Below are 12,847 nucleotides of genomic sequence, written 5' to 3' on the forward strand. Positions count from 1 at the left end.
CAGTAAACAGAGGTGCTGGCAACAGACGGTAACCCTAGAATCTGATTGATTCCCAGCACGGGGGCAGCCTCCAGCTGGTTGTCCCCTCTATAAAACCTCAGTCTTTTCATTTGCAAAATGGGATTCACAATAATGACACCCTCCCGGGGCTGAGTGGCCCACGTGAGCTGAAATTTAACAAGATTTTAGGAGACTCCGCACACAGCATGCGTTAGGGACTTAACTAGGTGGGCTGATGCTAACAGGATTCCTTGTAGAGGAGTCAGCACGATGATTGACACACGGTAACCTCTCGTTATTACGAGGCATTCATTATTTTGTCAAAAAGATGTGGAGCAGGCAAGATTTAACTGCACCTGTGTGCATCCATCACCCAACTTGCCCCCATCAGGAAGCCTGACATGGAACGGCACCGCAGCCCTGTTTGTCCCTACACAGTGCTTCTTCCTGGGGCTGCAAGAGAGGACAGCTGTGAGAGGTCTTCCAGGGAGTTACATGTTTTATATAAATGTATATATATATATATATAGAGAGAGAGAGAGAGAGAGAGAGACAAACACACACACACACACATCCTGTTCGTTATATATATAAATATATACACATCTTCCCATTGGTTATATGTATACATAACCCCTCCTATTGGAGATATATATATAAAATCCTTTGGGATATATATATATATATATATATATATATATATATATATATATACACGCACAAATATATATAGTAAGTTGTCGTATGTTATATTGGTTATATAGTTATACATATATATGCATCCTATTGGTTATATATTATATATAGAGAGAGAAAGGCACATCCTTCTATTGGTTTTAATTTTATTTATTTATTTATTTATTTATTTATTTATTTATGGCTGTGTTGGGTCTTCGTTTCTGTGCGAGGGCTTTCTCTAGTTGCGGCGAGTAGGGGCCACTCCTCATCACAGTGCGCGGACCTCTCACTATTGCGGCCTCTCTTGTTGCGGAGCACAGGCTCCAGACGCGCAGGCTCAGTAGTTGTGGCTCACGGGCCTAGTTGCTCCGCGGCAAGTGGGATCTTCCCAGACCAGGGCTCGAACCCGTCTCCCCTGCATTGGCCGGCAGATTCTCAACCACAGTGCCACCAGGGAAGCCCCCTTCTATATATATATATATATATATATATATATATATATATATATATATATATATATATATATATATATATGTATATCTATCTATCTATCTATCTATATATATCTCCAATAGGAGGGGGTATGTATATATATATATACACACACATAAATATATACCTCCTCCTATTGAATACATATATATACGTCTCATATATATGATATATATGTCTCCCATTCTATCGATTAGATATTTATAAATATACATGCATCCTCTTGGTTTTGGGTAAATAGATAGATTCAAATCTTCCTACTGGTTCTATATATCTCTATGTCAATATTGATATCTATTTCTATAGATAGATGGATACACCCTCCTATTGGTTTTATATGTATATCTTGGTTTTATTTATATATCACATCCTATTGATTATACATTTATATCTATATATATACACATTCTATAGTTCATATATATATACATACACACATTCTACTGGTTATATATACGTGAGTGTGTATATATATATATGTGTGTGTGTGTGTATATATATATATATATATATATATATATATATATAAAGAGAGAGAGAGAGAGAGATTGATTTATGACAAGGAATCAGGCCACACAATTATGGAGACTGACAGGTCCCAAGATGTGCAGGCAGGGTAAGTTGTCAAGCTGGAGACCCAGGAAGAGCTGATGTTTCAGCTGACTCCAAAGGCAAGAGAAAGCTGATGTCCCCGTTCCAAGGCAGTCAGGCAGGAGGAATTCTCTCTTACTTGGGGGAGAGGCAGCTCTTTGTTCCATTTGGACCTTCAACTGATTAGACGAGGCCCACCCACCCTGGGGACGGCCTCGTGCTTAACTCAGTCCACCAATCCAAATGCTAATCTCATCCTGAAACCCCATCAGAGGCACACCCAGAATAATACTGACCAGACCTCCGGACACCTGGTGGCCCTGCCATGGTCACACGTACAAGAAAACCACCGTACGTCCTTGATGCTCTCTTGTTAGTCAAGTGGTAATTGTGCACCTCGACCGACCTTCCCTGTCCTCTTCTCCTGCAGTCTACAGTCTCAATGCAGTCTGTGCTGGTTAATGTTATGTGACAACATGGCCAGAGTATAACGCCCAGTTGTCCAGTCAATACCTAGTCCAGGTGTTTGCTAAATACCAAATACCAGGTGAAAGTGTCTAGTCAATGGGATTAACATCGACAGCCAGTAGACTTTTAATAAAGCGGATGATTCTGGGTAATGTGGGTGAGCCTCGTCTAATCAGGTGAAGACCTTCAACTACTGGTCTTTCCCAAAGAAAAGACTATTTTTAAAATAAATTTATGTATTTATTTTTGGCTGTGTTGGGTCTTTGTTGCTGCGTGCGGGTTTTCTCTAGTTGTGGAGAGCAGGGGCTACTCTTGGTTGCGGTGCACGGGCCTCTCATTGCAGTGGCTTCTCTTTGTTGCAGAGCACAGGCTCTAAGCTTCAGTAGTTGTGGCACGCAGGCTCAGTAGTTGTGGCGCACGGGCTTAGTTGCTCTGCAGCATGTGGGATCTTCCCGGACCAGGGCTCAAACCAGCGTCCCCTGCATTGGCAGGCAGATTCTTAACCACTGTGCCACCAGGGAGGTCCCGAAAAGGCGATTTCTACCTGAGTTTCCAGCTTGCTGCCCTGTGGAATTCTGACTCAAGGCCACAATCTCCACGTGTACCTGGGTCTCCAGCCTGCCGGCCTGTCCTACAGATTTCACATCATCACATGAGTCAGTCCCTTAAAACACATCTGTGTGTGCAGGTGCATCTGTTGGTTCTGTTTCTCTGGAGAGCCCTGGCGAGCGCAAAGGTACACAGAAGCAACTCAGCCATCACCCCACCATCAGAGCATGTGTCCCCTCCAAGGAAGACGTCCGCTCTGCAGAAAAGCAGCTCAAGGTGACTTCCAAGGAAGTGCCCGAAAAAGAGTCCACATCATAACTCGGAGTCCCAAACTGGGTGCTGGCAGTTTCCTATGAGTTTTTTTCACTATTGGACAGTCTCATACCAGGTAAGTGGGGTTGAGCCTGTGACGGCGTCTGCTGGATTGGGGGTCTGTGTAGGGATTTCGTTGACCAAATCCACGTGCACCCATATCTGGAATGGAAAGGCCCTTGGATGACTTTAATGGTGTCATTATGGTCAGGGCTCTACTACTACGATATATATGGTAGGTTATGTTCCGGGTCCAGTCTTCCAGGTGAAGTGGAGTCTACCGTATATATAATAGTATATGCCCAGATTTCTGTCCTCCAGGTGGAGTAGAATCTACCATATATGTGATAGTATATGCCCTGGCTCTTGCCCTCCAGGTGAACTGGAGTCTACCATATATATAATAGTATATGCCCAAGCTCCTGCCCTCCAGGTGGAGTGGACTCTACCATATACGTAATAGTATATGTCCAGCTCCTGTCCTCCAAGTGACGTGGAGTCTACCATATACATAATTGTATATCCCTTCACTGTTTTCTCTGTGTTTCAGCAATCTTATTAAAAGGGGCATAGTCTTCATCTCTACATGTAAAATAAGGTGGCCTTTGGTAATTATCTAGTCAGGTTGACGGGTTAACATCGCCAAAGTGAAGATTCAGCCCACGGAGTGTTCCTTCTTACTGTTTCTGTATTTGATACCACCCTTGAGATTTTTAACAGTTAAATTATGAGAGCATTTCTTTCTAACAGAAAAAGGACATTTTGCAATCTTTGTTGAATATGGCATTTTCCCCAAATCTTAATTTTATTTTCTTAAGTCACTTATCTTCTTAATTCATTTGTTTTTTTTTAATTAATTAATTTATTTTTGGCTGTGTTGGGTCTTCGTTTCGTTTCTGTGCGCGGGCTTTCTCTAGTTGTGGCGAGCGGGGGCCACTCTTTTTTTTTTTTGCGGTATGCGGGCCTCTCACTGTTGTGGCCTCCCCCGTTGCGGAGCACAGGCTCCGGACGCGCAGGCTCCGGACGCACAGGCTCAGCGGCCATGGCTCACGGGCCCAGCCGCTCCGCGGCATATGGGATCCTCCCAGACCGGGGCACGAACCCGTATCCCCTGCATCGGCAGGGGGCCACTCTTCATCGCGGTGCGCGGGCCTCTCACTATCGCGGCCTCTCGCTTTGCTAAGCACAGGCTCTAGACGCGCAGGCTCAGTGGTTGTGGCTCATGGGCCTAGCTGCTCCGCGGCATGTGGGATCTTCCCAGACCAGGGCTCGAACCCGTGTCCCTTGCATTGGCAGGCGGGCTCTCAACCACTGCGCCACCAGGGAAGCCCCCTTCTTAATTCATTTTTGGAGAACCAGTATTTCCCTCCCCACCTACCGCGATACAACCTAAGTGAATGTTTAGAACGCCAAGTGTTTTCAACTTTGAAGTTGGCACTGAAGGGTCATTAATAAATTCCTTTGTCCATACTTTTCCCCATTTATCCAAACACACTTCTGAGAAAACCAAACATTACATCATTATATGTTGGAGTTCCTTATTCAAAAATGTTGAATAGTCACGGTTTTCCTGACCTCACCATGTCTGGGCTTTATCGGGTGCTGACAACAAGTAGATGGATTTCAAATTCATCAGAACTGATTACATTAGTTGCAGCCCTTAAGCCTTCACTATGGTATAGAAAACATGAAATCATAATTTATGCCATATAATCAAGACCACTTCTCTCTACTTATTCCTTTTCAAGGGCCTTGATGTTTCTTGCTCACAAATCCTACATATGGTGTTAAGAAAATCCACCAAAGGTGCAGAAAGAAAATATTAAAATATATAAAATGACTTATGTATGCGCAGTAGTCCATAGCTTTCTTCTCATTTAATTCCTTATGAGGAAGGTATAGTTACTATGGAAACATGATTGACACTCAGGATTCCAGGAGGGTATGGCCCACCCCTGGGGCTCTATTTTTATTCTTCCTCCTTATTCTGAAATATCTCTACTATTTTTTGGTCTCAGAAAAGCATTTGACTGACAAGCCTAACGATAAGCCAGTAAGTTATAAATCTCTTTATTCATACCTAATTGTAATTTGAACTGACATTCTCTTTAATGACCTGTAAAGTTTTGATCATCAATTACACACACACACACACACACACGCCCCTGCTAAATTCCACTGCAGCCCCTAATTCATCACTGTCCGTTTTTCATTTTATTCTCCCATGAGCTCATTCACATTTTCTTTTCCCCCATTTTCTGGGTCTGATCTCCGGCTGAATCAGCTGTATAATTTGCATAGGTTGGCCAGCTGTAAACACTTTTACAAACTGGGTGCATTCCTCTTTAATTCTCTCACCTGTGCTACTCTTTCTCTTCACTTTATTCCTTAAAATCCACCCCAGCCTCTCCCAAGTTCACACTGCAGGTCTTTGTTCTGAGAGTAACCTGACACTGTTGTTCACAAAAAACACCCAGCGTTTGGAGCCTATAGAAGAGTAAAAACACACACCATCCTGACACATGGTTTTCATCCAAAGCACGGAAATGATTCAAACGAGGTCAGCATTTAAAAAATTAATTAGTGCACGGCCTCTTGGTGAAAAACCAAAGAATCGCCTATTTTGAAGCAAACTGAGGTCATGCTTTCTTTTCTTCTGTTTTCTTTTTTAATTGAACAGATGGTTTGCATTAAAAAGGATACTTGCGGGCCTCCCTGGTGGCGCAGTGGTTGAGAGTCCGCCTGCCAATGCAGGGGATACGGGTTCGTGCCCCGGTCTGGGAGGAAAAAAAAAAAAAGGATACTTGCTAAGAAAATCCCGGTCTTTGGGGAGGTTCCCCGAAATGACAGTGCAATCTTCTGGGATGAGTAAGGAGTAAGTCCACACAGCAAGGCACCAGGATCATTTTTTTTCTCTCCCGCATAGGAGCACGTTCGCTCAGCGGGAAGCGGAGCCGCGTGATTTGTTTTCCTGGAGAGGATTTGTTTTCTTTCATCCGAAAGAGGAGCTTACTAGCGATGTATCAAGTAGGGGAGTACGATTTGCGGCCCCAAAATGCATCTCTTTGGCTTGATAATGAGGATAGATGGTGGTTGATGACTGTTAAGAAACAGAAGGCTCACAAGGTCTTTCTCTTACCTCCACCCCCAACTGAACTCCCTAGAAAATTTAGAGAAACGTCTGTTCCCAGAACGGAGCATCGCCAGACGTGTCTGCAAAGAATACGGACCAGGCATGTAGGGGGATGGAAACTCAGCAGGGCCCAGAGATCAGAGTCCTCTGTGGGTCCCCCTGTCTCTGCAGGCCCAGCAAACACTTGCTTACAAACACTTGCTTCTCCGTCTCCATGGGAACTGCCTTCCTCAAACCCTTTGAGGTCCCAAATCACTATCCCAGCAGGCTCTTTTGTCTTTAGCTCAGGATGGTATTTAAGGGGAGGGGTTCCGTCATTTTGGTGAGTGACTCAGTTCTCCCGGGTCTCTCCCATGTGTACGTGGGATGAAACGTTGTGTGATTTTCTCCTGTTCATCTGTCTCATGTTAATTTAATTTAGACCAGCCAGAAGAGCCTGGAAGGGTACAGGAAAGTTTCCTCCTCCCTGGCAGCTGCAAGCTGATGTATCAAACAGACAAAATATCCTACATCTTGCTGGTTACTTGTGTCTTTACAAGAGTTAGATGCAGATAGGCTCAAAAAAAAAAAAAAAGAAAAAACTTGACAGAAGTCAGTTTCTGAATTTTGGATGTTTAAAAACATTTAGGCTCAGCGGCCATGGCTCACGGGCCCAGCCGCTCCGTGGCATGTGGGATCCTCCCGGACCGGGGCACGAACCCGCGTCCCCTGCATTGGCAGGTGGACTCTCAACCACTTGCGCCACCAGGGAAGCCCTAAAAGCATTTTGGATGTCAATCTTTATGGATGATTTGACAACATCATGTTGATTGGATTCAAAGATCAATTAGATCCTACCCCCGTACTGGGTAATGAATCCATTTGCAGTGAATACAGAACATTAGCTGTATTTACTTTAGGATGAACTAACAGCTTTAAAAATAACTTTGTGACCGCCTGGAGGGGTGGGATGGGGAGGGTGGGAGGGAGGGAGATGCATGAGGGAAGGGATGTGGGAACAGATGTATATGTATGACTGATTCACTTTGTTATAAAGCAGAAACTAATAAAAAAAAAATAACTGAAGCCAAAGCACCATCGAATCAATCTAATCAGAAAGGTTCTGAGACAAGTTGAGACTTCTTTCCCATCTTTGGAGAGGAGCTGCCCTGTTTGCATAGCTCAGCATTTGGCAGGACGCCAGTGATGGAATCTGAGCGCTCAAGAGCGGACTTTTTTTGTTTTGGGGAAAAACCAGGGCGGACATCACAGACGCACGTTGACACGTTTATTTTCCGCAAACACCTGAGGGCAAGACTGTGGGACTGCAAAGGCAGGGGAGGCGGTTGCTTCCTGCTGATCTCGGCATCCCTGCTTCCACGATCAAGACACAGGAACCTACTTGAATTCTACACGTAGAACCATGACCACTTCCAGGGTGAAAACAGTCTCTGCTTTACTTTACATCTCTTCACCATCTGTGCTTTTTCTTGGCCGCCTATGGCTGTTTCCATCTGATGTTCCTTTTGACTATCCCACACAAATATTTGTCCTCTGTATTTATTTTCCTACCCCTTGATTATATTTGTGTGTCCACCCCTCCAGCTGTTTGTTTCATGTGTGCAACATCTTATATAAATGGCTTTTTCCCTTCCTGTGTCTCTTAAACTCAGATATATTCAGTAGGAGCTAACCCAAGCACGTGGTTACTTTAACATAAGCTTGGTGAAATCACACGCCCAAGCATTCACACGGACATACAAATGATAACAGAGCTCCTTCACCTTTAATTCTCCTTTATTGTAGGTAGACATTGCATTTCCTTCTTTCTCTGCATGCAGTGAGGTTATAGGGACTTCAGTTGTAGGGCAGGAAGGGACTTGCAAGCTACTAATTATGACAAGGCGTCCCAGAGAACTGAAGGAAAGGACATCTGAAGAAAGAGGAAACTCTGGGATTCCCATACAAATTCACACACTCGGGACAGACCCAATGAGTCCCCCAGAGCCCCTCAGAAATTTCTGAATCGCTCTCTTGTTTAATTTAGGCAGGATATGACAAGACCCATAACCTTTTTGTGTTTTATTTGATTGCCCAAAACTGTAAGGTAAGGTAACATCCACATACAATGTCCAAGAGAGAGGAAAGAATTCTGTCCAATTATGCTACCAAATGAAAATTCAAGACTTCTCCCATGTGTGCATAGAACCAGGCAAAACATTTTTTGCTTATTATATTAGGCCCTGCTTCCTTTGATTTTTCTAATAGCTCTGTCTGCACAAGGCATTTGTCCAAAATTATTTTGGTCTTCGCCACTTGTGCGTAGGAAATGCCATCAAGCAAAAGAGCAGAGATAATAAACCATGAATTGTCTACTCAAGTAGCCTTCTTCTTATTTCCTAAATAAGACCACTCACCTTAGGACATTTAACTTCTATGAAATCTCAGCTCCGAGGAGATTTTACGGTGTCTCAGAACACATGATTGGCTAGGGATAGAGTGAGTGTAAGGTCACTGACCCTAAAAGTCAACAGCAGACTCTGGGGTCTCCTTAAGCAACGACGGAGTGAATGACCAAGGGGTTGCAATTCAGGACCCTCCCTCCCTCATATCCTGCCTGAACTTGGAATCTCTGAGCTACGCTGATGTTAAGACCTAATTCACGAGGATGTTGGAATAATTAAATGAGGTAATGTCAATAAAATGTCGGACACATGGCGGCAGTTCAAGCATTGCTTTGATCAAAGAAAGAAACGTTTCCTTTCCAAGAAAAGAATTTGGTATATTACTTCAAAAATTGATTATCAGCCATGTACTGGAGGATTCCAACTCTATGACATTCTAGGAAAAGCAAAACTATGGAGACAGTAAGATTATCAGCGGTTGCCAGGGGTTAAGAAGGGAACAGGGATGAATAGGTGGACCACAGGGGAATTTTAGGGCAGGAAAAGTACTCTGATACTGTAATGTCATTACACATCTGTCCAAACCTATAGAATGTACAACACCAAGAGTGAACCTTAAGGTAAACTATGGCCTCTGGGTGATGATGACGTGTCCATGTAGGTTCATCACTCATAAAGAATGTACCATCTGGTGGGGATGTTGATAGTGGGGGAGATTGTGCATGGGTGCTGGGGTGTAAGGGATGTAGGGAAAATCTCTGTATCTTCTGCTCAATTTTTAAAAAATGTTTGGTCACACTGCCCGCGGCATGTGGGATCCTAGTTCCCTGACCAGGGCTCGAACCCGCGCCCCCCTTAATTGGAAGATGGAGTCTTAACCACTGGACCTCCAGGGAAGTCCCTTTTCTGCTCAATTTTTCTGTGGACATAAAACTGCTCTAAAAAGTAAAGTCTACTAACAATAATAATAATACAATTTATTATCTGTGAAAACTTTGACGTATATTGGAAAACGTGTCGTACCCGATGCCAAGCAAGATCCAGGACTCACACCAGTCATTTTGCATATTTGTTGATTCATTTGACAAACTCAACCTAGGTGTTTATTATGGGATACGAACTCTGCATGCAAGGCATACAAGACAGAAAGCGCTAAGGACCTACCCTATGACACAGGGAACTCTGCTCAGTGCTATGTAACAACCTAAATGGGAAAGGAATTTGAAACAGCATAGATGCATGTATATGTATAACTGAATCACTTTCTTGTACCCCTGAAACTAACACAGCTTTGTTAATCAACTATACTCCAATATAAAATAAAAAGTTAAGAAAAAGAAAGTCCTCCGTGTTTCCCTACATCTATGTGTAAAACAAACTCTAAATAAAATCACATATATTTTTAAAAACGGCTTAACTTTTTGACTGTATGACTTTTTTTTCCTCACCGTAACTGGTTTGATGACGCAATTCTGCTTCACCAGAAGGGATTTCTGTGTTCAGCAGGCTTAGTATATTCAAATGTGTTCACTTCAATCTGATTGACTTGTGAATGAATGATGCTACTAAATACCACGTTGGTTACTTATGGGGTGTTCTATGAATTTCCCTGTGGGTCCCTGTGAGGCATAAAGAACAGGGACCCATCTAGAGCTGAGTCAGGGGGACTGCCTGGCCGAGGGCTGAGGTCACGCAGGGCAGAGACGCAGCCAGGACAGTGGCTACGGAAGCTGAAACCCAATCCCATTGCCCTCCGTCCACCATAAGGCAGCTTCTGCATTTACTTTTATGGTCTCATCGTAACTGATGCTCTTCCTGGTGTAAATATGCACCTCACTGCAGAGAACAGCCAGGTGTGAGGGCTCTGGGTGTGAAAAGTCTGAGACTACCCCGTGCACCTGAGAAAGAGGATGGCCAGCAGATGCAGGGGTATGTGGAAAGTTTAGGTTCAGTATACTTATTCCCTCCTTTATCTTGTTGGCCAGATGTTTTGTGTTATCTATTTATATCTATCTATCTATCTATCTATCCATCATCTAATATCATTAAGTTATTTGTCATTTGTCATCTACCTATTATCCGTCTTCTAGCTACCTGTCATCCATCTATCTATCTACCTACCTATCTGTCATCTCTCTATCTCCCATCTATTTATCTATTCATCCATCCATTCTTCCATCCCACTTGTCCAGCCATTTATCTATCCTATCTATCTGTCTATCTATCATCTATCTCTATCTATGTCTATCCCTATCTCTATCTATCTATTTATCGCCCTCTATCTATGTCTCGTCTAACTATTTATCTGTAGAAATTCATCACATTTCCAAGTGACCACATGGACACAAACATGAAAAATCGAATAGCCACTGCATTTCCAAGAGAATGTGCTGTGTAGGATGCTTTTGCAAAGAGTTCACATTCTTGTCCCTTCAGGAATTGATCAGAGCCCTTCAGCACGGAAGCCAGCTAAGCTGTAATTCCATTTGGACCCAATAAACAATTCCATAACTCTGCAAAAACAGCAAGTGAGTCTAGATTTCATGCACAACGTCACAAGATCTGGGATATGCATTAACTAGAGGCAATGATTAACTTAACATTTGTCTGATATAAATAAAATTTGCCATAGACCTTTAAAAAAAATCTAGCTGTAGTTTCATCATCAAATTTTAAAATGACTCTCACCTGATTTTGATAAAAGTCATGGACATCTTATGGTTTATGGTATATCCATCTGTTCAGAGTTCTTCCAACATTTTAGCAATTTCCGTTAATATTTCAACTCTACAGCTGATGATTAGAGAACTATAGAGTTTAGACTCTGAGTTGATCCCGCTGTTTCAAAAGCACCAGTTGGGCTTATACTATTTGAAATGGAAGAATTTTTTTTCTTTGGAGTGGAATTTCCACTTGGTTTTTGAAAATCTGCTCTGATCCATGATGTGAGAGATAATATACATCCTCTAGAATTGGAGTTGTGTGTATACCAAGCATTGGCAAACCCAGAAAGGCATGATGACCAAGAATGTTTATTTAATTTTACCAATAACCTGTATTGATAGACACATTTCTTTATACACAGAATCCCACACGAATGTGTAAAGCATGGGTCCCTATGGGCTTCCTGTGCTCTGATATTGCAGAGATCAATCAGATTAACATAGGATATAAGAAGAGTTTCAGAGAACCATTGCAGAGTCACCTTGAACTAAGATGGCACTTTTATATTTCCAGCCACACTTTTCCTGCCAATATCAAGCAGTTTACTCCAAATCTTAGAATTCTTTCCTTTACAAAAAAAAAAAAAATACACTTTACTTTCCTTTATCTCTGAACCACCAAGCTTTGTTTTTAATGAAAGAAATCTTGAAAATTACTCTCTGTTCATTTTCCTAGCCGTGTCTACCCAGCTACGTTTTCCATTGACGTAGATGTCCATGTGGAATTCTGCTCACTCTCCCTCTTGGAAATTATATTTCTTTTGCTGTTTCTGAAGCATGAAAGGTGTCTGGTGAGCCATCAGGAGGTAGTGAGATTTTTAATGACTTTTAAGATTTCCCTTTACTGCATCCAAGACTCAAATCAAACATGGAACAGTCGATTCCTTGCTGTTTATTGTAAAGATTCATTAAGCAAATCTAGGGAAATTTTATTGTGCTAAAATACCAAGTGGTATGTCAGGAATAACATTATTATTATTGCTGCCTTTTCAACCTTTAAAAACACACAGAAACCCACCTTAATCCACTGGCCGCCAGGCAAATACCTAATATGGAAACTGTAGTGGTTTGAGTGGTGACTCCTAAAAAAATATGTCCAGGTTCTAAGCCCAGAACTTTTGAAAGTGACTTTATTTGGAAAAAAGATTTTTGCAGATGGAATAAAGTGAAGGATTTTGAAATGGGGTCATCTGGATGAGGGTGGCCCTAAATCCAATGACAGGGTGCTTCTAAGAGACAGAAGAGGAGAGACCCAGACACAGAGGAGAAGCCCCAGGAAGACAGAGGCAGAGACGGGAGGGAGGTGGCCACAAGTCCAGGGACGCCTGGAGCCCCCAGAAGCTGGAAGAGGCAGGAAGGACCCTCCCCTGGAGCCTCAGGAGGGAGCGTGGGCCTAGGACACCTTGACCTCAGACATCTGGTACCCAGGACTGGGGAGGATGGATGCCTGTGGTTTTAAGCCCCCAGTTTGTGGTCATTTTTGTTACAGCCACCCCAGGAAACTCATACAAACACTT

Source organism: Mesoplodon densirostris, chromosome X, assembly GCF_025265405.1.
Source record: "Mesoplodon densirostris isolate mMesDen1 chromosome X, mMesDen1 primary haplotype, whole genome shotgun sequence".
In the NCBI taxonomy this organism is placed as follows: domain Eukaryota; kingdom Metazoa; phylum Chordata; class Mammalia; order Artiodactyla; family Ziphiidae; genus Mesoplodon; species Mesoplodon densirostris.